The sequence below is a fragment of the Xiphophorus couchianus genome, chromosome 6 (genome assembly GCF_001444195.1).
Source record: "Xiphophorus couchianus chromosome 6, X_couchianus-1.0, whole genome shotgun sequence".
Taxonomy (NCBI): Eukaryota; Metazoa; Chordata; class Actinopteri; order Cyprinodontiformes; family Poeciliidae; genus Xiphophorus; species Xiphophorus couchianus.
In genome coordinates this window covers 12,259,741-12,285,895 of record NC_040233.1, presented here as the reverse complement: position 1 = coordinate 12,285,895, position 26,155 = coordinate 12,259,741, and the positions used below count along the sequence as shown (strand labels likewise).

Here is a 26,155-nt window from a genome sequence, read left to right as displayed (position 1 = left end):
GAATACTGATTCCCAGATTCTTACCGTATGTGTGACAGAAAAGATGCGTCTCGCTGGTGCAATCCTCAGGAATGTCAGGAGGAAGCTTTGCGCCTCGGAGCAGGTGCTCTAACCAAAAGCCCCGAGCGGCTGCACAAACCGACGAATTAGGCTCGAAACAGCACTTTGCAGCTGCAGAAAAAAAAAAAAAAAAAAACCCGAGCTGAGTGCGTGCACTAAGCGCTCCGGGAATTTTCTCCCCGCCACACACACACATACACACACTTTTCACTCTTTTCTCATCGTAATTTTTTCCTTGCTGAGAAGATACGCGCCGGTCATCCCAGCAGACGCTGTTATCTGCTAGATCAGATACAGAGAAGAGAGAGAGAGAGAGAGAGAGAGAGAGAGATGCTCTGTCCGTCCCCCTCCGCACCGGTAGGGAGAGAGGCAGAATCGGGCTGAACAAAGAGGCAAGCGGGGGCAGCCAGACGCAGCGCCCCCTTTCCAAGAGGTGATGGAGAGGGAGAGAGAGTGGGGGTGGACTTTATGAGACCATAATCCGATTCCTACATAAACCCCAAACGCTGATCTAGTCTCTGAGCAAAGAAAGTAGAATTTAACCCCCCCCCCCCCCCCCCCCCATGAGATTACAGTGACCATCCCCTGAACCCCACTGATGTCTCTTCTTCATATAATTTTTATACACATCCACCAAGTGACACATCTAATCTCATGTTTCTGCCAGTCTCCTTCGTTAATAAGACAGAAACCAAACATCTTGTTGCGGTTTTTTTTCTCCAGCTGCAGTGTGCAGAAGTTACTGTTTTCAATAACGCTGAGCAGATTTAAGTGTAACACATCTGTCACGGAAGCATCTCCAAATCTGCCCAAATCTCAGAGCTGCAGCTGTGTTCGTGCAGCCTCATGCAACCAGCAGCATCTTTCATCTCAACGCTGAGGACTCACTGTAAGGCTGCCTGACCACAGGTTGAGCCTCCAACACTGATTTCTGTCGGTGATAAAGTGAGGGAGAAGTGCAGAACTCTACTCCTCTTTGTTATTTATCAGGTCTGCAGTTTTTCCGGATGGCTTTAAATAATGCATCTTTCCCCTGTGAGACTGAGACAGGAGTTGGTTTTGGAACAGATTCTTAATAATCAGTAATCGCAAAAATGGTTTTCATTGACTTGTGTAATGTGTTTGTGCTTTGCAGGAAAGGGAAATTCTTCTGTTAGATCAGGGGTCTCAAACTCCAGTCCTTGAGGGCCACTGTCCTGCAGTTTTTAGATGTGCCACAGGTACAAAACACTGGAATGAAATGGCTTAATTACCTCCTCCTTGTGTAGATAAGTTCTCCGAGCCCTGCTAATGACCTAATTATTCTATTCAGGTGTGGTGCAGCAGAGGCACATCTAAAAGTTGCAGGACTGCGGCCCTCGAGGACTGGAGTTTGAGACCCCTGTGTTAGATGTTAATAAAAAGCTATTGGTCATTTTAAGCTGATTTTGACTCTGCTGACTTTCCGCTCCTTATCTTATTGAACAATCAGTCTGAATTGACAGTTTCTCTCCGCTTGATATTTTTAGAACATACCCAATAACATTTTATGGCCAGTATCAAGATAAATCATATGAAGTGGTTTTAGGTTTAGGCGGTGCAAGCCAAGGGAGGTTCCTGGTTCAGATATATTTTATTGTCTGTGTGAAGAAATGCTTCTTCATTCTGACCTGATTCATTGCAGATCTGTCTGTTTGCATGGGCTTGTGTCTTGTGGGAAGGTAAATTTCAGACTTTGCAGAAACCTGACTGACTTTCAGCTGGAAAACAGTCACTATAAAATGCCCTGCTTCTGTACTTTTCTTTAAAGCACCAACATCATCACTATACACTTAACAACCACTTTATTAGGTATACCTTGCTAGTACTGGGTTGGCCCCCCTTTTTGCCTTCAGAACTTCCTTATCGTTTGTGGCAGAGATTCAACAAGGTACTGGAATCATTCCTCAGAGAGTCTGGTCCATATTGACATGATAGCATCACGCAGTTGCTGCAGATTGGTCGGCTGCACACCCATGATGCGAATCTCCCGTTCCATTACATCCCAAAAGCTACTCTTTTGGACTGAGATCTGGTGATTAGGGTGGAGGCCAATCGACTACAATCAGCTCATTGGCATGTTCAGGAAACCAGTCTGAGATTATTTGTGCTTTATGACATCCTGCTGGAAGTAGCCATCTGAAGATGGCTAACGGGACTAATGGACCCAAAGTGTGCCAGGAAAATATCCCCCACACCATTGCACCACCACCAGGCTGAACCGTTGAGACAAGGCAGGATGGATCCATGCTTTCATGTTGTTGACACCAAATTCTGACCCTACCATCCGAATGTCGCAGCAGAAATCGAGACTCATCGGACCAGACAACATTTTTACAATCTTCCCATGTCAAATTTTGGTGAGCCTGTGTGAATTGTTTCCTGTTCTTAGCTGACAGGAGTGACATCCGGTGTGGTTCTCTGCTGTTGTAGCCCATCCGATTCAAGGTCGATGTGTTGTACGTTCAGAGATGCTCTTCTCCACACCTAAGTTGTAACTAGTGGTTATTTGAGCTACTGTTGCCGTTCCATCAGCTTAAACCAGTCTGACCAAAACATTGCTTTCAGATGGTTTACTTGTGGTTCAAGGTAGTTGGTGGTGATGGGGGATGTACTAGACACTATCATAACATTCACATTCCTGGAGGGATGCGGGGGTTTCATGTTGCCCCCTACAAGATGCTGCCCCGGGTGGTTGCCCATGTCGCTCCCATCAGGACCCGCCACTGAGAGTAATTAATCATCACAAAAAGAATATCTTCCAATGAAGTTACTGCTTAAACGCTCGCTTAAAATAGCTCATTCTAGACTTCTGCTTAATAAAACTAACTAACCCGACAAAGCTTTAAAAAAAAGCAACGCCAAACAAGAATGCAAAGACAGATCTGAACAACCTAAAAGGACTGAAAGCTTCACGAGACAGTGAGCTGCAGGATGTTTTAAATAGGATTTACAGTTAACTGTTAGGAGCAAAACACTTAGTGGCCACGGTGTGCTGCGCATCAAGCTTATACATGATGTCTGTGAACTTCTTATCACTTCTTATTCTTGCTGCAAAATCTTCACTTCTCCACAGCTTTATTTCTGGCATGTCTGGTGTCTTTGGTAATCTTTTGGATACTTAGAGAAACACACAATGTCTTCACAGAACAGCTGAATTCAAACCAATTAGTTGAACCAGATTTTATTTCGGAGCATCAGAGTAAGAGGGGGTGAATGCAAATTCACACCACATTTTTTTTAGATTTTCACTAAAAACATGTAAACTGCGTGTAAAAGTTATGTGCCACTTGTGTTGGTCTGTAGCTCAAAATCTCCCTAAAGGCTGATCTGGTGGTGTTTGGATAATATATGTAAGTTTTTCCAATTGTTTATGGAAATTATCTGCAGTTCAGCATTGACTGGACGATAAATGAGATCAAACAGATACAGTCATTATAATTCAGCTGGAAATTGATCCGGTGGAACTGAAACCAAGGCAGCAGCATCTGAAGCATGTAGGAGTTTCATATAACAAGTATTGATTTCTCTTATCAAACAGTGTAGACTTACAGCTCAGAGCTCAGCTGAGGTAAAATGATATAAGCATTGTCTTAATTTTCCTTTGTACGCTGACTAAAAGCTCAAGATGAAAATGATGTGTGGATAATTGTCAATTTGGTTGCCTCTTTGTTGTCAGACGTGTAACAGAAAGCGTGCAGCAACAAATGATCGCGCACGCCAGCGAGCCGCAGCCGGCTTCGACAACCTCGGGGCAAAGTCGTTCAACCATAGAAACATCTTTTCATATCTGTTGTTCTTTGCCTCGTGATAACCGAGCAGAATATAAATGCTTCAAAAATAAAAAATAAAAACACAATCAATTTTTGCAACAACAAAAAAATAAAATAATAATAATAATAATTGCTTTTTTTTTTCTCGTATCAAGTTGCATCTTTTGGCTCAGTTTGAATCCCTGAGCAGGTTTTGCTTAAAGGGCAAAAATTAGTTCTGACCAAACGCCATGAAATGTTTTCTGTTGTATTTGTGAACAAGAGAAAGAGAAACACAAGAAAAGAAATACTTTTAATCACTTGAATACAGAAAATAATTTTTGTAGGCTGAACTTTTCCACATTTTGTCAAATTTACTACTACAAACCTTCAAAATGTCTGATTTGACTTTTATGTTTCAGACCGACACACATAAGTGCAGAGCTATTAAAAAGTATGACACAATGTTTTATAATTATGCTACAAATGTAGGAGTAAGGTGTGATGTTCAGCCCCCTCTACTATGAGCCCCTCAAAGGAAATATAGTGCAACCGTCATAGAATTAGTAAACAGAGTCTCTCTACGTGTAAGTTAATGTCTGTATAGATACGAGTTTTCTCTGGAGGCACCAGAGGTTTGTTACAGGACATTAGTTAACAAACAGCATCGTGCAGAGGAAGAAACACAGCAGACAGCTCAGGGAGAAAGAGTTGGAGAATTTTATAGCATCATTGTTCGACCTGTCATGTTAACACATCCTGCTGGACGATAAATTGTCCCAGAATTGATTGCGATGAACAATAATGTTGTTTTGAGAACATTTTCAATTAATATAATAGTTATAATGGCATAAAAATGCAAGCACACATTCACAAAGATCAATAAACTTTAAATTCTAATTAACATTTAAACACTGGAACTGGAAGAGATTTGGAAGATCCCAGATAAATACAGAAAACAACAGAAACAACAAACCTTCCTTCCACAGGACATTTTGCACTTGTTTGTGATAGTCTGAGAATCCCAATAAAACAGATTAAAGTTTTTCAACATAATGAGACATGATGTGTAGCGAACTCGTGTGGTTTGAATACTTTTACAGCATATTTTACAAGGCAGCACATGCACAGACAGGATTTTGTTGACACGGCTTATCAGTGCTCTGGAAGTATCAGGGAAAAAGAGACGGGGGGGAAGAGGGCTCATAAACCTCCTGCTGAATCTTAGATTGCCTCAAAAATAGACTGAGGCAGAAGGAGAAAGATTAACAGGAGCACTAAACTCTGCTCTAAGAGTCTAACAGCAAAGACTTGAGGGAGCCGCTCCCCGGAGCTATGAGCACACGAAGCAGCCCATCATCATCTGCACACAGGAACAAACAACTATAGAGTAAAAAATGTTTGCACCGTGCTGCTTCCTGTTTGCTCTGTGGCCTTATAGCTGCAGCACAGGAGATGCTGTTGGGACAAAATACACCGAATTACATTAATGTTATTTACAGTTTCCTGCAGAGGCCGAGAGCTAACATTTAGATCTGCTATGAGATTATATATTGAATTACACAGTATGCAACTTGTAGCTCACAGACGCACAACACATTCTTGTAAAGCACTTTGTATTTTTCTTTGTGTGAAAAGCACTACGTAAATAAATACTTACTTGCTTACTTAAGTACTTGCTTGCTTGTTTACTTATGGGAGCTGGTTTCACTCAGGCTTGATGTTAGTTGTGACTTTTGGAAATGTCATGAACCTCAGCAGCACACAGATAAACACTGCCAGTCGCTCCTCTGATATAAAGCTGCTGTCCCTTCACAGAAAACTTATCGAGGGCAAAATCTAAAAGGCAACACAGGAACTATTTCTGGGAAGCTCTTCCAAGTTCTTACAGGGAGCGAAGTGATTCTGTTGGTGGAGCATGTGCAACTCTCCAAAGGATTCAGGAAAGCATATAACGAGGCTGTCTGCAGCTTTTTCCAGTGCTGGTTGATGAGGTGTGTTCAAGCTCCTGAGTTGACTTGTTATTTACAGGGTATGGGGTTAACGTAGAAAGATCAAAAGAGCCACATAAAACGAGAGGAAGCCGGATATCTCCTGGTGGAGCGAGAGGTCCCCTGAACTGGATTTTATAAAGTCTGCTATTAAGTTTGCTGATGGGGCAGATTTGGTGTTAGCCACCACGCTGCGTCTGAAACGTTTCCAAGCCAAAGCAGAGCCCCATTTGCATGGCGGCAGCCATGGAGGAAGTCACAGAGACGTTGTTGGCACGGCGCAATCTACATTTCTACACTTTTTTATACAGTCAGGCCACATATTCACTGGATTCTCTTCGCTTTCACCTCCTTTTCTTGTGGTGGTTTCAGGGATTAAGGCTCGCCTGTTCCTTTTGGATGCATCTGTTTCTGAGACAGCAGCTTATTTTGGTGCTCCCTGTCAATCACTTTGGCACTGTTATACCACACCGTAAATCTGCTGAATGGTTTACGGAATGTTGCAAAAGTATAAATAACCTTTGAACCATTTCACATTCGTGTCAGATTTCCACAACAAATTTCAATGTATTTCATATGAAGATGAAGGATAAATGATACATTATTTCCTCTTGCTCTTCTTCTCTTTCTTTTTTTTTATTGAATAGAAATCTGGAACATATTGCTACATTCTGAATTTACCTCTACAGAAAGATTTTGCTGCTAATCTTTACTACACATTGATGTTTTTTTTTAGTTCATTCTTTTTGGCAAAATATCTTAATTTCAGTCAGGTTGGACAGAAAATATAAGCAAACTTCAGTTCTCAATTGGGTTTAGGACAAAAATACACACTGACATGCTTTGATCCGAACCATTTCAGTGCGGCTGAGTTGCCTGTTTGGGGTTGTTATCCAGAAGATTGATGTCTCTGGCATTAATCTTCATTACTACCAGAAACATTAATAAAGATTTCCCCTTCCAAAACGGGAAATCTTTCCTGTCAGATTTGTCATGTCGTGGTCAGTGTTCAGCCTTCCTTGTGTCTTTACGATGCTGTTTTGAAGACCTTGTCATTCTCTTCTGTTTCACAATTGTGAACCGGATTGTGTTGGTCTACCAAATAAAATCCCAATGGCACACAATAAAACATGACGCTTGTTATGTGACAAGAAGTGGAAAAGGTGATGTTTCATCTCTGCAGATGAGTGATGATGCATCACGGCCTGCTGCTGCTCCTGCTCTCTGTAGAGGAAACATCACAGCTTTGACTCGACATGTGAGCCGTGTTGCTTTTGAAATGTAATTCTGTTGCTTAAGTTCATGTTTTTCTGCTGCTACTTCTGGTCATTACTCTGTCTGGTAGACAGGATATATATATAAATATATATATATATATATATATATATATATGCCTCCATTTCTTTGTGCGAGTTAAAAGATCCATCTTCGCAGAACGGGGGCACCGCAGCCGGTCTCAGCGTAACCTTTAGCTGTTCTTGCATTTCAGTCACAAAATCCATGCAGCTGTGGCTTCTGAGGTGACGACTCTTAAAGAAAGAGTCCAAAGACATCTCACAACCCTTCTGTTATTTAAAATAAAATGAATTGAGCTGTATAATTTTATCAGACATTGACGTTTATTAATTTTAAACACAGTATTTTTGACTTCATTGGTAGATACAGTTTATTCAGTTGTCATGGAGACGTTTCAGCTATCGTAGCTTTTGCTGACCTGAGATAGTGGACAGCTGGGGGAAAATGAAGGGAGACGTTCAGATCAAAGCTGACATTTTAATTTAAAAGGGGAATAAAGTATTTTCATGAATATGATTTATGAGGACAACTCATCTGAAATTTATACCTGCCCAAGGAGTTTACGCACGGTCATCAACATAAAATGCTCTCAAGAACAAAGCGAGTCACTTACCAGAAACATTAATAATTTCCACAAAACAAAATTTAAAAAAAAAGCTACTTAAAGCAAGATTTTGTGTTGCTACAGTTTTATTTTAGGTCATGACACTAAATATGTCTCAGTTTCAGCTTGGATCCAAATAATGAGGAGGTCCTGGCTACCTGGGAAAGAAGTGAGAAATTAAAAGAACAAAAAAACATCACAAAGCAGAGTGGAAGCAAACAAGGAAGCAGAAATAAGGAGGAGGAGAGAACAAAAGGCACTACAAACTCCAAATCCGAAATAGATTCGTCTCAGTGATAACACATGCTTGAGCTCCACGCTTCTGAGGCACACTGATACTATTTTTGGTTTTGCATTTCTTTGAGTTTTTCCATTGTTCCTTTCTTTCTTTCCTTCTTTCTTTTTTTCTTTCTTTCCTTCTTTCTTTTTTTCTTTTCTTCAAATGTTCTGAGTGTTTTGTTTGGGTTTATTTACGGTTTGTCAAATAATCCATCGTGCGGACCTTAAAACCAGTTTGTAAAACTATTCACTCTCATGTGACACTTCTAGCTACACAGACACATCCAGCCCCCGCCCCCCCCAAAAAATAGCAAAAAAGAATAAGTAAATATAAGTTTGTCGATATGCAAAAGTAAGCATTCGTTTACCTTGGCAATTAAAATTCAGGTCATATGTGACGGAGCAGCTGTTTGCGTGGGTGTGTGTGGGGGTGTGTAAGCTCTCACATGAGCCCGTTCTCCTGCATGATTGGGGCGTGAACGTATGACTGGAACATGTGTGAGTGTGTGTCTCTAATGAGGTCTGCTGTGCAGCGTCTGTGGTCCGTTCACAGTCAGCCTTCATCCTGCTTCTCGTCCTCTGCTTTCTTTCATCCAGCCTTCATTACAGCACAGAAAGTAAACAAAAAGAAAAGATGCTCTATAATGGAACCTCTGCTGTCAAGGTTTTTAGATGCATTCACAGAAAAACACACATATACATCCATAGTCTTGAGTTTTATCATTTCTCATCTCCTGTGCTGAAATAAAAGTAAAGTTTTTCTTATTTTTTGTCATGTTACTTTGCTGTTGATAAATTTCTCCATAATAAAAGATTAACATATTATATTCTCAGAAATAGCTTACTGACATAATCATCTGTTCTCCCACTGAAACTTTATTTTTCACAATTTATCAGAACAAACTCTGTTCTGTTCTGTTTACTCCAAGCCACTATATTCTTTTAAATCCAATTTCCTCTCTTGTCTCTCGTTCTTCCCTGCAATGCTTTACTGTAACTCTATTATTGATTGGGTTTTTTTTACACTGCTTTTAACAAAACCAATCTCCTGTACAAGCGTTTTATTTTCCATAGGTACAAGCCACCATATATCAAAAAAAAAAAAAATTGTGATTTGTTTGAAATGTGAAACGTTAGGTCAAGAGAGAGTTCACCGATAATTACATGTTGGCTGACGTTCCACTGGCCTCCGTGTTGTTGCAGTAAAGATATTGCAGTGGCACAATTTCACTGAAAATGTAAGAAAAACTTTAGCACCTCTTTTCTACATCCATTCTCTGTATACAACTCTAACTTCGCTCTTGATTGAATTATGAAATAGTGAAATAGTAAAACAGGTTGGACTTTCTCTCTTTGTGCGTCTAACAGCGTGTTTCAGTTTTATTGCCTAACAACCGTGTCTCTCGCCGAAGCCCCAACCCAGTTTCTTTGCACTCATCTTCTGCTTCCTTTTGCCAGAAAACATGCTCCACTTCCTCTGCTCTTCGTCTGAACATCTCTCACCATGTTCAAGGACTGTATTTCATGAGAGAGTAAACAGCTTTCATCACGCTTGTCTTGTCATCACTCTCTCTCTCTTCTGTCTGACGTTGAAACAAAACAACAACAAAAAAAACACCAACCTTCACCATTTACTGTCACTCAAAAAGACAGAGGCCTTTGCCCAAAACTTCATTTAATTTCCTCTGAGATTTACAATGAAGTGTATTGGCTGACAAAATCTAGAAATATATCTGCATCTCTGTAAAGATTGGCCTTCATAAGATATACTAAACTAAATCAAGCTACATAAATACATATGCCTCCAAATCTATTAACATATGATAAACAATAAAACAGTAACAGATTCAATACAATGGAAATCTGAAAATCCCACTAGAACTGGTCATTTCAATTTTAATCACCAATATGCTTATTAATGATTTACATAAGTTGTCAGAAGTGCACAGATATAGGATAAGAACATAGATAATAACAAAATGAAAAGTATATTACTAAAAGGGTAGAGTGGAAGTTTTATGACCAGAATTATGATTAATTACAGCCCAAATTTTATCCCAAGTTTGTTGGGTTTATTGGAGGAAAGGAGTTTTCATAATGAGTTATGATGTTAAATGTTTATCTGAGGGGAAAAAGAAGGAAAAAATGAGAAGGAACTAAAAGAACCAGCTTTGATGCAACAGTTTCCAACTACAGAGTTTAGAACAGGAATTGATTTATTTACAAAAAAAAACATTGAAATAGCACAAAGTTGCAACAAATACATCTAAAAGGCTGTTCAAACATTTGACTTCATAAACTAGCCTCACTGCTGCCCTGGAGTGCTGCTGTTAGTTGCACTGGTAAGTGGCAGCAAGAAGGTCCTGGGTTCAAATCCTGACCTGGTGTCTTTCTGCAGTAAATTATCATGTTTTCCTCAATGACAATAGAACAAGTCTCCCCCTCTCTAAAGTATAAACTCAGAGCTGTGAATAACTGCAGAGTTTAAAGGAAAGTTAAGTGGCAGAGGAAGCAACTCCAGGTGAGCCAGTGTTGACCCATCGGATCCCTAACCCCTGAATCGCCGATAAGAAGGGCCGTGCTGTCGGCTCTGCAATCCGACTGCAGTGTCATTTCTCTCTGGGAGACAAATTTGTGTCTCAGCAGGTTCAATTTTCCCCCCGCTTGTCTCTGAAACTGCAGATGGGGAAAATACTGAGACACAGCTGCTCAGCTAGGAGAGGCACAGGTTGGCTGGTTTCTCTTCAGCGACTCACTGGTTTCTGAGCAGCTATTTATAAAGTTATCTTAATGAATAACTTGTATTATTCAGATATAATGTAAAATGAACCTTTTTTAGCTTTATATCATGTTATAATGTTATTCCTTCATCTAAAACATACCAGGAGTGTTTCTATGATTCATTCATGAATGGATGAGAAATGTTTAATCTCCTGTGGCAACCATTCAGTGGAGCCTGAACACCTTCTCATACAAATCGCTTTTTCCACAAAGCTCCTCCTTGGAGCTGCAGTCTTCAAGTTTCTGCCTCACGAAAGACCCATCCCTCATAACCTTCCATACACGGCTCCTTCAGACTAGCGGCAGCAGCAATTAGCAAACATCTGGTGGAACTTTCTACTGAGCTCATTATGCAAACTGCTTCTCAGTGCGACGCTTCTAAGAACGATGCTAAAATGGAGGAGCACATTGTGATGACGCGATGAAAGCGGAGTGTCAGAAAGAGCAGGAGCTTCTTAAAGAGACAGAGGCCCATTTCAAGGCATCAAATTACAAAGTCAAATTTTCTTTATATAACTGAAGGTAACATAGTTACTTGATTGTGCTATAAAATGGCACCATGAGCTTGAAAAACACATAATGACACTACTTTAAAGAAATGCGCAAGAGAAAATTAGAAAGTCACATTTGTTTCATCTTGATGAATTTGATTGAAGCTTTTGTTTGATGGTTCTGTCTCTGTGTTTATGGGAGAGTCGTTTTCCTTTCCTCTCAGTTAGTACTATTATACGGACATTATTACACCAAGGCTGAAACAGAATTGGTTATTTTTTTACACTTAATTGTTTACATTTTCAGAGAAAAGAAATCCATAATATATTTCTGGCTAGAAGCAGAAGTTTAATAACAATAAATTATTGAAATTTATTCATTTCAAAAACTTTCCTAAGATGAATAGATAGAATAAGATGATTCATTTAAGCAGTATTGATGGACATTTATTGATATACACACAGATAAACAACATCTAGCAAACATCACATTTCACACAAGTTGAACAATTTAAGGATCTTTACCCTCAAGATGAAATATTGATACTTTCATTTTATATCAAGAGGCCTTGTGCATGAGTTTACATTCAAATGTCTGTGCGTCTCTAACCCTACAGAGTTCAAAGCTATTGTGAGAGTAATCAACAGCTCAGATCCGCTTAATATTCGGGTTGAGCTCATGGGAGTCCCGTTTATGTGCTTCAAAGAAATTCAGGAGAGCGGTTCCACAAACCCAGAAATAGATCTTTGCTGCAGACCAATGACATCTTTTCAGGAAAGAAAAGCCATTCGCTGTGATTCACATGGCAGGAAATGTCCTGCTTATGGCTGTTTCACTGACTGAAGGACTGAGCAGTTTGTGGCCATAGATTAAGCTGTAAAATCAGCATCATATCAGCAGGAGCCTGGCTGTCTACAGGTTGAAAATAAACCAGGGCCAGACCATTCAACTGGATAATAATCCACAGCACTATCAACTTTAATGAAACAGAAAGATCTTGAATTATTGATTAAAATTTTGTGTCTGAGTCATATTAAAGTTTGCCAGAGGCAGGATTTAAAACTGACACCGTGTACCTGAAAACTTTAATGAAGGAGTGGAAAAAATATACTGAACTTTAAAAATTAGATTTTTTTTATACCTCAAACTGCATATAAAATTTTTTCTGCTGTTTCTCATCTGATCTTTTCTTTGTGAAATGTATAATTAAATCTGCCTCCATCCTGCATTTTTGTCTTGACATTTTCACGTCTTCCCACATATTGTGTTTTGGTCTGGGCTTCGACTGAACCATTCCCAAATAAGTAATTATGTTTAGGTTGGTCACTTTGGCCAGCTTTCAGATGGTTGCAGAAGAAAAGCATGCTAAGGCATGATGGTGCCACCACCGTGTTTCAAAATAGAATTGAAATATCTTTTATTGTTGCTCACAATAAAGGATATTAGCAGCAAAGTGATCAGCAAACGGAAGCAGACTGACTCCCACATAGATAGCTATAGTAATAAAACACTAAGGAAATCAGACTATATCTAGAGTCTGTGGGTGTAATCAGATTTATGAAGTGCAGCAGAAACACTTTTCCTCTAAAAAGATTATTTCTGTGGAGCCAGTGCAGCTTTACTTTATTGTACTTTGCTTTAATCTTCCAGACTGTTTCTCTGATTAACGTTCTCTTTGCTCGACCAGGTTAGCTGGACGGCCATGACTTGCAGGTCTACTCTCTCTAATATCACACAGTTTGGAATATTGTTTTATAATCTAAACATCTCCACGACTTTATCTCTGACCTCTCACCTCTCTTGTGTGTTCCTTGGTCTTTATGATACTAATGTTCTCAGAACTAGGAGGCTTTCACACAACGGCATTTTCACTGAGATTCAGTTAAATCAATGCAGACTCTACACCAGTCTACACTACACCAAATCTAGCCTTTTAATCTGGAATCTAGACTTCAGATTGCACCAATAAATCCCTCCAGTTTTTCACAAATCTGCAAAAATTCACACAAAAGCAACTTTTTTTCTGATTTTGCTGCAAATTTTCTCAAAATTGGTCAAAAACATTGAGTTTAAGTGACTGCTGCTTCAGATTTACAGGTAATAGTTTGTAAGTGATATGGCGAGTAACAAAAAGTCACATTTAGCATCATACATTGGTGCAAATATTGTAAAAATTCCTTACAAACATTTCTAAATTGCCGTCGCAAAATCTGTAATTTTGATTGCAAAGAAAACACTAAAGCAATCACAAAATTCTTGCGTAAAAGTTATTTATTGATATTTAAACAGTTTAATTAGTGTTGTCAATATATTATGGCACAACCGGTCATTTAAGAATATTCAGATTTTTATAGATTTATTATAAAATGAAAATGAGTTTACACCCCTGCTCTACACATCGATTTAAACACAAAATCAAAACAACCATCTGTTGCCTTCAGATAAAAACTGGTTGCTTTGGGTTTTATTTAGGGGAATCAGTAAAAGGTCTACATACAAAAATATATCATACTTGTCAGATTATTTATGGAAAAATGCCCTGTATATGATCTAGCTCTTCATATTTCTGCTGAATAATGAATCATTTGAAGAAAAAAATTTGTGTTTTAACTCAAATATTTCTCCTTTATGTGGACACACTGTTACAAAGAGGAATGATTAAGTGTTTTCTTGTTCTAACATGTTGATAAAGTCAGTCACTGTGATTGGCTCTACTTTCTTTTTAACATGGCCACTGCGCTCTCTCCTTTTCACAGACTCCCACGTCTATCGCCTCTAATGAAAACGCCCATCTGTTGGTTTCTCCTAATTACAACACATTTGGCGTGTCTGAAAATTAACTCAGCAGGAGACCAACATATTTTTCTGAAAGCACAGAACTCCACGGGAGCCTCTGTGCATGGTGAAGGTGCATGTTTGTTAAAATGAAAGTTAAAAAGAAGCATTCAGAACCTCAGATAAAGTCTGATCTGATAGATGTGACTCCTTAGTATGTTGGTTCACTTTCACTTGGCGGCAGGAACAAGGTGTGATAATAAGACTGAGTAATGATCACCAAGTCACAGCTGATGTGTGTGTGCAAACTGATGACATGGAAACATTAGTTTTCATTTAGATCCATGGTTCTGACCATCTTTTACAGCCCTGTTTGTTTACATTCAAGACTTGAGAGAAATGCATGCTCCCGACCTCGGCATAAACAGTTTTAACAATTTGCAGACAGCATGCATTAAGCAAATCGTGTGATAAAGAGAAATGATGTAATTTCTTGTCCTCTCCTTAACTGAAACAGTTAAACTGAGCCTGCTTTGTATTAAACTTTCCTGCCAAGGATTTGCTGTGTTCACCAGAGAGATTCGTCCTTCAGCTGTTTATGAAATATAATTATAACCAACCCTAGGAACATCTTTCTGCTTTGTGTCTTTTTGTGCTCTTGTTCTGGGTTTAGTGCGGTGAAGATAAGTGGAGGGGGGGCATGCCGTTTGAGGATTTTACAGACGCACTCTAGCATAAAGCTCCATGAGAAAAAAAACAATCAGCAGCATTTAGGATTGCTGGTATCTTCCATGAGACTGTGTGCTGTGTTAAAGCACAGCTTCCCTCCTTCCAACGTGTTATTGATCCCTGAGCATAAAGCTCATACATCTCAATGCAAAGATGCACTCTTACACACCTGTCCAGCTGGCTAACAACCCCACTGATTAATGCATTGGACTCTGGGGGGCAAAAGCGGCAATCTCATTAAAGTGCAGGAGGGTTCAGGAAGCTGAACTGGATCTTGGCCCCCTCCCACTGTCCTCTCGTCCATTTTTTTTTTTTGCAGAGCTGTGACAACATCTGCCACTCTTCTCCCCCCTGCTGTCACTTCTTTGCTCCCAAACATCAGGAGGGACATACTTGAAGGATGCTGAGTGTTTGTCCTCAGACACGACGCTCCAGAGATTCAGCATCACAATATCAGTTTGATTAAGCTGAAGGACAGAGGAGAATTGACTTGTTTTTCAATGTGTTTTCTCTGAAACACCACAGGGACTGAAATAAAATTTTTCCCCCTAGTAAACCTTGATAGAGCAGAAAAAACGAAAAAGGTTTAGTCTATTTCATCAATTAGCACAAGTTCAATGTTCAGAATAAGGAGAGAGAAGAATCAGGATCAACAGGACTCCTGGTCCATTAAAAGTGGTGCTATAGGGCCACCTGGTGGGCATAATGGGTATCACAAGCAAACGAAGCAAAAACCAAAGGAGGGAAATTAGTTTTAAAAAGTCAATAAAATTGATTTAAGCAGATATCAAGTGTTTACCTGTTACATTTTTCTGACGTTTTTGTGTTATTTTCATGTCCATACAGTTTTTTAATTAATTTGATTTTATTATACTTTTTGTTTTCTTCCCCGAAGATAAACAATAATTAAACTGAGTAATTATTACAGATTTGTTTTTGTTGCTTTTCTAGGGTCAGTTCTGCTGTGTTTTTGTATTAATGCATGAGAAAAATTAAAATAACTCCATAAAACACGTCATGGAAACCACAGAACAAGCTGAGCTTGGTCATCACCTGAAAAATATCATATATATTTATTTTTTTCAGAATCATTTAAGTGAGATACTTTATTTTATTCCCATTTAAGAATTATTTATCTAGTTCATCTATATGAATTAGTCCATGCCCAGTATATAGTACTTAACTGAAAAGTTAGAAAAGCTGTTAAAGTCTATAAACATTGTATTCAGACTGAAATAAACAAAAACACAGCCACTAAATAGATCACGTTTAAGCTAAAACTGAATATCTATGAGTTTCCTTGTTAAAACTATTGTCTTTCATTAATACATTGTGATTCCCCCATGAAGTGCGTCAGTTTTTCTGACTTATCCTGTTTGTAGGAGAGAAGTTTGTGATTTACAGTAATAGAGAGAAAACCTTTGTGTTGCCGTTTTAATTTGTCATTTTACAACCTTGGAAAAAAGATGCTGCTGGAAGATGTTCAGTTGTCTACACACAACTTACTATTGTCTCCTAATTTTAGCAGCTGTACAGCTGCATAAACTGGCTTTGAAAAACAAACAACTTTTAAAGAACTCTAAATCATGCTGTATTTAAAGCGATGTCTTTTATTCAGATAAAGAATAAAACTGTACTAATTTGGATGCTGGCACAATTTTAATCATACAATTGATTCTGCAGATAAAACCATGTCTTTAACAAGCTGATGTACTGTACATGTCTGATTAACAGGAAACAATAACCCAACAAGAAAAGCTGAAACACTGGAAAAGATTTCAAAACTTGATCAAATAGCAGAAATGAACAAAGTGGGAAAGTCGTGAAATGGAAACATCCGTACAGACTGTTACGACTGGCTCAGTAATAACAAAAATGTGAGACCAAGCTATACCAAGTTAAAGGTGCAAATAAAAAGGAATATAACACTACAGAGAATGTGAGTCAGTATCAGCAACATAATGCCAATGTTTGAATGTGTTGTATGTACGCATATGGACATGTTGAGATACCGAAACAAAATGTACACATGGAAGGGAGCTGATGTCTGCCGAGCACAACAAGCATCAGCAGGCAGAGTGGACAGCGAGCGTAACCCCAGAGGAGGAACCAGCCAGGCTTAAGGATGCTACGCTCTGGATTAGCGCATTAGCCACACCTGCACAGAGGAGGGGAAACACACAAACACCTGCAGCCCAGCTTATAAGGTCTAGGGCCGTAACACAGACCAAGAATAGATACCAGGAATTTTGTTTCTGACGTTTTTCTGAATGACATGGGATCTAAATGATAAAAGCCAAGCCTCAATCATGATTAAGTTGGTCAGAGACACAGTCATGGACTGTGGATGAAGGTGGTTCTCAAACTGACATTTTAGTTAGTTTTGGTTTTTCATCAGCCCAAAGTTGGCCTGCCAAGTATCGCATCATTTTTCATCACAATTTCCTGCAAGTAATTCCACTAAAGCCATTCTTTAGTACTGGCATAATTTCAATTACATGGCCAATAATCATTTTGAAACTCAATCCAACTAAAAATGTACACTGGAAACTAAACAAAAAATAATTACAGAATGTATAAATTGCCTGACAACTGCTATACAAGTATACTTGAAATCTGGTTGATGAACTATTTGATATTCAGGTCCATGCACCAACGCAGTCAAGCTGTCACAAAAGCACAGGAGATGTGAGAAAATGATAATTATTTGCTGTTTATGGCAAATTCAACTAAAATCTGATGTCTTTTGTGTCTTGAGATACTAAAAAATATTAATTAATTTGCTGTTTGTTTGCATAATGATGAAAACATGACCTGCAGTATCAAATATTAAAGCAAGACAGGAACCAATCCACCACCTACACCTAACTGCTGCTGTTCCCGCTGTGTCCAGTAGGAGTCACCCTCCTTCCTTGTGGGTCCCCGTCACCGTGAGACGCATCGACCTCTCAGATGGATCCGCAGCCCACCTCCCATTAATCAGTCTACCTTTATTCATACTGACAACAAAAAAATAATCAAATAGGGAGGAGTGGGACACCGCAACAATGCTTTTTAGAGAAATGACACTGGGTAATATATGCAAAGTGGGAATAAAGGGAGTTTATGGAGTCAAGGAGTTCACGTGTCCCTTCTGATCTTATATCCCAAACTTACTGGTCTGATATAATATTACAACATAAACCATCATAATTAACAGAACTCAGTGAATTCAGTTACTGCAATAAATTAACTTTTCAAGAATATTCAGATTATTAAATCTGACTGTATATCTTGTTTTTACACAGTCTTGCCATGTTACAATAAAATTCTTCTTGCTGCTTTTGTTCTTTGGCAATTTTTTTTTTTTTTTTTTTTCTGTCTCACCGGATCCAAAACCCACAGTCCGCAAAATGAACCTGAAACAATCTGTCTCTCTGCTGGCTGGCTGCTCGCTGTTTCCCACCCAAATCAAAAGGGGTGAGTCGTATAGAGGGGGGTCACGTCTGGCCACCTCTCAGGAGAATAACGGGGTCTCTGTCTGCTCTCCAAACCTCCAACGGTTCTCCACTGTCCCTATGGCAACCGCCCAGGACCCTGGAAGGCCCCCAGACTGGAACATCCAAACAGATGCCCATAATTAACGTGGCTATATGGAGGTGTCAGTGCTGCCAGTCTGCCTTACGGGGAGGCAGACCCTCTCCCTGACCTGTCAGGGGTCCGTAGGGCTAAGTAAAAAATGACTGTCCTCTGGTGTGTGTGTGTGTGTGTGTGTGTGTGGGTGTGTGTGTAGGCGTGTGTGTGATATGGGTCTGAGATGGGAACTTTCTGCCTCTCTACTCCACACAATCCCTGATTTTTTTACATTTTTTTTTGTCTTTATAAATAATATCTAATGTACACTATGTTTAAAACTCCCCTGTATATGAAACATGCTTAGAGGTCACTACTGTGTGTTTCTTTGTTTACATGAGTGAGATGTGAGCCTGACAGCTCATCCATGCACTGTCTCACTGACACGGCTGGGTGACCGTCAAATTGCGTCTCATCTTCCCAACCACCAGACCTTGTTAAAACATATACATTTAGAAATTCATAACTTTGCTTACAGCTATCGACTGCTGGTGCGACCTTTGCAGACCTCTGTCTGAAAAGACTTGATGAGTTTTACTTGGATTTTAAATTAACAGAATCAGAGCATTGTTTTGGAGTGGAAGGAAACAAATACATTGTTTTCACTTTTCCTATTTACAAATAAAAGTCTGATAAAATGTGGTTTGCATTTGTTTTCAGGTTTTTTGGAGTTGGTCTCTTCCAGCTTTCCGATGTTTTGAGAAATAAAATAGCTCAAGCTCAGACAGATTGAACAGAGACTGCTAAAATCAAATTTCAAGACTTGACATTAATTCTCTTGTTGATTTAGGTTTGGACTGGACCATTGTGAAACATCCACATGCTTTCATCTAAACTTTCAGAACTAGTGTGCATTTTGTCCTGCTGGACTGAGAACTTCCACATCATTCTCAAGTGATTTGAAGCCTTAAGCAAGTTTTCTTCCCAGATTGTTCTGTATGTTTTCTAGCTCAATTCCTTTCGCACACTGATGGAAAGCATTGCCCCACAATAATACTACATAGTTTTCCCAGGCTATGGCCTATTCTCAGTGATGTGTCTTGCAAGGTTTCCTACATATATAAAAAATAATTTTGGTCTCATCTGACCAGAGCATCTATGTTCACTCTGTCCCTACATGGTGCAACAAACTATGAATGGAAGTTCTTATGGTTTTCTTTTTGCCACCCTTCCATAAAGTCTATATAATGAATAATTGCCCCGCCAAAGTCTGTAATGGCAGCTCTTCCGGAGATGCCATTACCTCCTGGCTGCACAGCTAAATACAGCAGCAACCTCCTAACTCAATCTTTAGTTTCAGTTGTGCCATGTTCCTGTCATTTTCAGACAATTGAATTAACAACGCTTCGTACAGTAGTTAAAATCTTGGGTTAGTGTTTTATAACATTACCCACTTTAAAAGTTTCAGCAGTTTTCTTCCTGACCCGTCTGCTGTGTTGATCAGCCTTCATGATGCTGGTTAGTGTTCGCCGACAAACCTCAGAGGCCTTCGAAGAACAGCTGGATCTAGTACTGGGATTAAATTATTCACAACTTGTCTCAGTTTAAATGTGCTCTCTGGATGCACTGCTTTTTATTTAGGGGCAACATAAACACAAAGCAAGGCACACTATTTCCTATGTCCTGCATGTATTTCGTTATTGTCACATTTCTGGCTGTCGTGAGACAAAATAAGAAATGTTTAAAATGTACCCTTTAGTGCTGCAATAAAGAAACTTTTTGTCACGTATTTATTGTGAAAACTGGCAGCAGCAAATGCATTTCAAATTTGTGACTTTTAGACGCTGGTCACATGTTTATTAGATGCAGATCAGGTAATAGTTTTGTGAATAATTAAGCGTACATATTTGATGGCTCATGTTTTCCTGAGACAATTTTTAACACAAAAATCCTGCGATCTTGTTAAATAGCATCACCATCACTGTTCTGTGACCTTCACAGAGCGACTGATCCGATTCCTTAACATGTTAAAGATGCATCCATCTGCTGACTCCAAAGGTCACAGAATGCAGTGTCCACTTGTTTACGAGTTCATCAACACCCCAGTGGTCAGCGGCACACTCTGCTGCTTGGTCAGGGGTCAAAGGATTGAGTTCACCTCTGACCTGGCCAGCCCCCTGTAATAAAACGTTTCCCCTCACACTCATCAATTGGTTCCTTTCAGGAGGACCTCAGAGACACAAATATAAAACGTCTTAATGAGGTTGTCCAAACCCAACTTTACATGCCCGTTAAAAACAGGCCAGTGAAAGGCCGGAAGCTTGTAAATCCAGTACAATGCAAATACTAGTTATTAGATTCTGATCTGAGGAGGTGACATGCAGATGTGAAGGGTAATTTCAGATACACTGTAATGACGGAAGACTGGAAATTCCCAGGCAGAAAGAGAGAGCAGAATTATTTTCTTTAGATAAAACTCTCCTCTTCAGAGATAGAAGTAAAGAAACTAAATTATGAGTGAACAATGTATTCCCTGGAGAGGATCAGCGAGACAGACAGCTATATGGGACCTCATGTTCAGAACCTTTGGGAGGTGGGACAGGGGCTGTCTGGGACAGAGTCAGCCAATTATACTCTGGCTAGACACTCTTACATGCCATGCATGTGGGAATCCCCTGAAATCTAGCAACTCTCAGGTCCTGCTCATTATTATGCAGAAAAAGAGAGGAAAAGGGAAATGAAAACTGAAAATGTTCTTCTAATTTTTAAAAATGTGTGGCTTAATGTGTAAAAAGTACTCTGTCGCTTTATTCTATACATACTAATATTATCTATATTTGTGTATAAATTGTGTAACCTGCAAAATAAGTTCACTGTGAGGAATAAAACATTTTTGAAACATATCTATGGAAACAATATGAATATTTTGTGAGGAATCGCGACATATTCAGTCTTTGAAGGGCTGAAAGCAGTCATTTTAAAAAGCTGTTGATGGTAATAAACAATCAGTCTTTCAACATTCTGTTTGTGCTTTTAATTTCCATATACTCTTATTCTTCTTCCGATAGTTTAACTCTGTTATTTAGGATTTGCTATAATTCTTTTGTATGTGTTTTTACATTTTCTTTTAAATGATATTGAGTTTATGATTATTGTATAAAATGCACGCTGACTTTTTTCACCTTCATATTAAAGTGTCAGTTTTTATCAAAGATATTCAGCTGCACAAAACAATTGCAGAAACACATAGCACAACAGATGGAGGTTGAAATATGCAAACATCAAAAATAAATCACTTTAATCAAAGTATAATAATGAAATAAGAATGTCCCAATGACTAGATTATTTATTTTTTTCATTAAAATTTGTTTTAAAAAAAACAAAACAAAGATATGCTAGCAATTATTCAATATTTTTCAATATCTCAGTGAAAAACTGAATGTTTGTTTGTTGTTCCTCCTTTTCATATATGCTGTATTTTAAAGAATTTATTGCACATCGTTATGTAATTTAGGTATAACCATTTAAACTCTCAAGTACTCTGAACTGAATCTGATTAAATGTTCATGTGTATTAAAAAGAGTGAAATATGTCTTATTTTAACACAGATCCATAAAACAAACCAACTCCAGCATCAATAACTTCCTCCATCACAGTGTAAAAAGAAAAACACACACATTACCGGTTATAAGGTGGTGGAAAGTGTCGTCCTCGTTGACTGAATATGTGTTGGAACATGAGGCTAAACGATAGAAAACTTGTTCAGGTTGCAGCTGATGTCTTTTTGCAGCAGTTCATATCAAACTCCACATCAATTCCCAACGTTAGGAAGCCAAAGGCCTCCATATATTGACAGGAGTCGGCCTCTCGTCTCCACGTTATTTCAAATTCACTTTTTAATCTTCAATATCATTATCATTCACAAAATGCATTTTAAACATCAAATTTGGTGTTTGTTTTTTTTTTTGTCATTATCCAGGCTTTTAAAAAAATGGAAGCATTTTTCTTTATTCTTGTTTGTGGATTACTTGAGAAAGCTTAAATGTTTAATGAGTAAGAAAGAGAATACAATTTTAAGGATTTATCCCAGAAACTTCTTAGTGCATTTCATCATTAAAATTAAGATTTTAATCTACATTTCCTGTTGTGTAATGTTAAGTTGTACTTTTATTCCCTGAGTTTATTGCATTTTTTCAGTAATTTAATCCTCTGTTGCCTTTTGTTCCTTATCGAGCTGTAAATAAATTCATGTTGTGCATGAATGTGTTTTATAACTAACAAGCCTTTCCTTACTTTGAGTTACTTTGACTCCATGAACTCAAAGGAAAGCTAAACGATTTAGTGAACTTTGGGGGTGCAGAATAAAGCAGAGCAGAGCACTTTTCATCTGAAATGGAGATGTGATGAAGGAGCTCAGATACATGACGAGTGATAAAGTTATTGGAAGAAATTAGGCTTTACATTGCTGCAAGCAGCAGGCATGGCATTTTCTTTGCAACCATCTGTTGGCTCAGCAGAAGCAGAGTGAGTGAGACTCAGATACTCAGTGAAAGTAACAAGAAAAACACAATTTAAAGCTGATTAAAGATATTAGAATGACTCCATCTTTTGAACACATAGGGACCAAGTCTACACATCTAATATCCAACATGCTGAGGGTCTAAAGGGAGGATTATTCATCGTCATGCTAACAGCTGCTGCTACAGGAAGTTATTCCAACAAGCTGCAATTAGCTTTTACAATGATTCTTGCAAAAATGAAAATAGAATGCACAGTGAAACTCTCTTTTTATTTCCACCCTTTCCATTATGGTTTTCATTGTATCAGATTAATTTTCATTTCAGGCTGACAATGCACGATTTGACTGGATTCAAATTGAAAAAGCACTGATGCAACTTTACCAATGATTCAGTCTTGTATCTGTTTTCTCTTCCTACACTAGAAAAAAAACTTTCAATATTTGTAGCAGTAGCCTTAACTAACTATTTTTGAGCATGTTCATTTCTCAACTTTACTGTATAAACATAACAATAGCAATTTAGCATAGCTGACAAAACTGCTCATCATGTCTGCAAAGTCCTAAATATTTGTTTCTATCCAGATAAAAAAATATTATTGATACGTCTGTGACTGTATTAGCTTGTTTTTTTTTTTTAACTTTGCTCAAAATATCAGCATGAGGCAAAAGGCTGGAAAATGTCAGGTTAAATATACTGATTTTAAATAGATCACCTTTTTTTGTTGTCTGTAGTAAAATTGTCTTTTTGTTTACATCTATGAAACCACTGATGTAAACTTTATTTCAAACTTATCTGAGTCTGCTTACCTTGAGCTGACTCTTTGAGGAAACATATGACATTACACCAGTTAATGTGCAGCTCTGCCTCAGTAAATCTGACAGAAATTACATGGAAAAATTAGAATATAAAAATATATTTTTTTATGTTATTCATAGTGATTATTATTCACTGTCTCATATCCTAATCTGTCAACAATCTGTGCATTTATTCACAGATTAGTACTGCTGTCAAGAAAATGCTCTCAATCCTAATTCTGTCTAAAACCTTAATAGTCAAGAAAAAATAAAATAAAATAAATAAATATATATATATATATTTGACACATTCCAGACAGAAAATAATTATGCTTATCTTTTTGTTTATGTTGAAAACTTAAAGTTAAATTGCTCAGAGATGCTTCATTTGTTAGACAGTGGCTATCATGGCTTACATGTACGCGTGTGTGAGGGGGATGCGGGCATGCGCGCGTGTGTTTGTACGTGTGTTTATACGGGGGTGGGCGAGTGTGTGTGTGTGTGTGTGTGTGTGTGTGTGTGTGTGTGTGTGTGTGTGTGTGTGTGTGTGTGTGTGTGTGTGTGTGTGTGTTGGGGTGACCCTGAATAAAATGTGATGGAAAACCTTAATGGCTTCATCACCGAAATCACTGCCTTCTTCAAGTGTTATTCGTAACATTAAGAACTATTTTTATTACTGAATTTACTTTTGTTCGGTTTGGAGAAAATGAAGTTAACACATATATTTTTTTCTATTTACTTGTTTACTCTTTAAGTGAAAACTGAAGCCCAACAGAAGCCTCTTTTCTCTGTTTGCCAGCTCAAAGAGCCGCTGACAGCCTCACACTGGGCCTGTGTGTTTCTGTCTGCCTCTGAATGCAAGGTGGCGAACTCTCCCACGGCGGGGAGTGCGCGCCTTTTCGGAATTAGCCACGCGGCACGCCTTGCGCTTTGAGCTTGAACTTGACCAGAGGAATGCGACTCGTGGGAACGTCGGCTCGAGGCTGCCCTCCTCCATTCGGGGCTCGCGGGCCGGTGTCAGCCGTGATTAGCATAAAACCCAGCCCGCCTCAAATTAAGGCACGAGGACTCGGGCTCGCGGTCCCCCTTTCACGCCAGGCAGAGGAGGAATTAACAGGTCTCTGTGTGTGTTATTCAGCTTCATTATTCACAACTTTTACAAAGCCCCCCCCCCCCCCCCCCCCCACACACACACACACACACACGCACCCCAGCACACACACACGCGCGTGTGTCATGGTTTGTGACTTAGCTTTTAAACAATTTTTTTTCACCAACTTTAGCATTAGTACTTCTTGCTGCTTTTGCTTTTAAAAAAAAATCAAGATTACTTTGAACTTATTTCAATGTTTGAATCTGATTAAATAATTGAACTGAATTTTAATGTAAATATTTGTTGCTGTTTCTGTTTCTCATGACTGGACACTTATAGATACAAAACAAGCCTTTTCAGTGAGAATACATTTTTTATTTGTTTGTTTGTTTAAATTAAGTTGACTTGTTTTAGATTAAATGACTTAAATTCACTTATGTTTAGTGTAAAAGTGTTGCATGTTGAGATTCATCTGTTTCTCAACCTTTCATATTGTTGAATGAACTCTGGTTGGTATTAGAATGAATTACATGAATTAGAGAAGCAATATTTACTGTCCAACCAAAAGCTTTAAAACATTAAAACTCTCAACCCCAAAAAAGTAACAGTAGAACACGCTAATCTTTCATTTATTTTCTTTGCTATAATTAGTTTATAGCTATTTTACTCCACCTTAGAAAGTTGTCTGAGGTTGTATCTTGACCTGTTTTTTTTGTTTGTTTGTTTTCTTTTGTCCGTCTAATACAGCCAATGCAAAGATAACATGCACCATTTTGCTTTTATAAAACGGATTTAAGTGGCCGCATAAACACTTGACACGAAATGACATTTTTCTCACTCAGTTTAGACTGATCAGAAATCTAATTCATTCAAAATTGACAAACAACAAAATACTTATGGAAGAATCTTTTTTTGATGCTAAATCTTATGATTGATGGTCATTTAAGCAGCAATAGATCACAAGATAAAACAATGTTGCTCTCTCCTTTATTTTGTGTGGAAGAGAACATTGCAGTCATCCCTAAAAGTTGTTTCCAAAACACAGTCATATTTGCGTGATTTTACAATGATTCAAAATTGAAAAGCACCAATACAATAACCTGTCATCAGAAAATAAAGGTTAAATGTTTATGTGTTACTTCAGTCTCTAAAGGACTGCTTGTAGCTTTTAGACAACTGTTTAATGCACAATGTTAAATGAATTGCTCAAAGAAATTCAGGAAATATACCATTCTGGCCCAGGGGTTGCCTTTCAGGTGTTTGTTCAAATAAAAGAGTTGTTGTTATAATTAGTAGGTGGTGGAGGTGGTTAGAAATCAATTCTCAAGTACTGTTCCACCAACATTACAAAGAAATGTTCTCCAAAATGCAGTTTTCACAACAAAATTCCAACATTGTATTGTAATGTATAGAATGCAG

General features: G+C 38.4%; 1 protein-coding gene across 3 annotated transcripts in view; it reads right to left on the bottom strand.

The window, feature by feature from the left end:
* Positions 1-414, bottom strand: part of LOC114146628 (neurocan core protein-like) — a 49,174-nt gene extending 48,760 nt beyond the window's left edge. For 2 of the 3 annotated variants that reach the window (XM_028020889.1, XM_028020891.1), the window contains exon 1: positions 25-385. The gene's annotated coding sequence lies outside the window, so the exon portion shown is untranslated. Of the gene's footprint in view, positions 1-24 lie in introns of all 3 variants that reach the window. The other variant, XM_028020890.1, reaches the window with a different exon arrangement.
* Between the last annotated feature and the right edge of the window lie 25,741 nt (positions 415-26,155).